A 1,968-nucleotide genomic window follows, 5' to 3' on the forward strand; every position below is an offset into this window, starting at 1 on the left:
TTCTCAAAACCATCCTCAACATGCTCGCTGAGGACGCTCATAGAGTGTTGAACAAGGTCCTGGAATCAAACACCTTGGGGTGATATTGGAAAGTGAAGGGCAATGTCATTGGTGGCACATTTAAAACTGCAGTGTAGTAAAGAGCTTTTGAATGATCTTTATGCATAGATTTGATTTGATGATCATGATATTGTATTTTAACTGCACATTTTAGGAAACATGCTTCATTCGCTTTGCAGTTGATCTCTCTACTGTTTCATTTACTGTAATAAATCAGATATTAATAAAAGCCTAAAAGCAGGGTAAAACATACCTTTTTATACTTTGAAGTGGAACTACTATCCTATTTTTTGTATGAATCATTTTTTTTTTGTTATGCATTGCTATTATTAAGTACTGTGTATAGAACAGTATGATTGCTAAATATTACTCTCATGTTGAAATAAAAAAACTTTGAATCTTTAAATAAAAATATTTTGAAATGGCTGTTTTTTAGCTCAATGGGGATCTTTTAGGTGAAGGACAGAATAATGTTCAAAACAAATAATGCTCTGTTATCATATTAAGCAACACACAAAACACAAAGCAGTTTGTCTTTGACTTATCTGGCGAGTTGGGCAGTGAACAGGAACAGCCCAGTGTGCTACTTCCTGTCACAGGAAGTAAGAAAAAAACTCACAGCACAGTCAGTGTGAGTAGTTTTGAACACAATGCATACATAAAAATATTAAAATGATTAACAAAACTCAAGGAATCATACTTCAGACAGCATGGTTGCTAAATATTTCCCTCATGTTGAAATGAAAACCTTCGACTCTTTAAATAAAAATCTTTGGGTAGCTCAATGTGGATCTTGTAGGTGAAGGACCACAGACCATATTTAATATTAATAAATATACAGTCTATGTGTAGGACATAATTCTAGAAGAACCATTATCTTTTTTTAGTAGTTTGATGCCACTACACTGATCCATGTTGCTGTGTCTTGATGTCCCCTGTAGACGAGTGTCCACTGCCCTCCAGTGGACACAGTGAAGAACTACAACATCTCTTCAAAAGACATTATCCTGATATATTGTTTATTATTAATGCTAACAGTATTTTCATTAAAGCCCCCTCTGAGCTCCCCTTGTATTTAATATCTCCACATTAATACAGCTCAGAGACTTACTTTCCGTTTCAACCAGTTCTCCATGAGATTCTAAACCATCCACGAGCGTTGGAATCCATCACGGAATACTGTCTTTGTAACATGAATAATTATGAAACCAATAATATTAATTAATTCATACAATTTCAACAAACTTTAAATAACACATTAATTCGTTTCGGTGTAACTCCCGTAATTTTCCCCCTATACACAACTCCCATCCATATGGGTTCCTACCACATGTATTATCAGAGTTGTTGTTCTACAATCAGAGATATAAAATGGATAAAAAGGCCATTTCCATTCAAATCAACACAGCATGGTCAGAGCAGCAGCCATTTTGATGTGGACCATTGTCATGGTCTTGAACTTCTCACAGCAGACAGGAAATACATTGGGGATGACAAACCAACTTTATAAAGTATGAACTTTTCTGGGGAAAACAATCTGAATCTTGTAGTTGTGTAAGTTATAGTGCTTATTGTTGTTTTCTCTGATTGCCAAGAGTTACATCAAAAATGTTGCATCGTGTTTTTTCTCCCACTGTACAACTTTTCCCTAACCATACAGTTACACAATCACTAAGGTTGTGTGTGTGTGTTTCTACTTGGGGATTAAATGCTTTGTCACGCTTTCGTGTAACTCGAGAGGCCTCTTATTTCTTGTCTCATGACGTGTACACATAGACTGTATAACATCCGGGGCCTGTTGCACGAAAGTAGAATAAAGATATCCAGGATAAATGAAAAAGCGCAGCTTGACTTAGTGTGATCTGCACATCGCGGATTAATCGGTTGCACGATTGCCGAGCCAGGATG

General features: G+C 36.1%; 1 protein-coding gene across 2 annotated transcripts in view; it reads left to right on the forward strand.

Moving 5' to 3' along the window:
• mocs1 (molybdenum cofactor synthesis 1) overlaps positions 1-1,968 on the forward strand; it is an 18,650-nt gene that overhangs the window by 7,509 nt on the left and 9,173 nt on the right. Inside the window, exon 11 of one of the 2 annotated variants that reach the window (XM_034857443.1) lies at positions 587-588. The exons of the other annotated variant lie outside the window; for it this stretch is intronic. The gene's annotated coding sequence lies outside the window, so the exon portion shown is untranslated. The remainder of the gene's footprint in view (positions 1-586; positions 589-1,968) is intronic. 2 annotated transcript variants of the gene reach the window in all.

The sequence above is a fragment of the Etheostoma cragini genome, chromosome 20, assembly GCF_013103735.1.
Source record: "Etheostoma cragini isolate CJK2018 chromosome 20, CSU_Ecrag_1.0, whole genome shotgun sequence".
Classification (NCBI taxonomy): Eukaryota; Metazoa; Chordata; class Actinopteri; order Perciformes; family Percidae; genus Etheostoma; species Etheostoma cragini.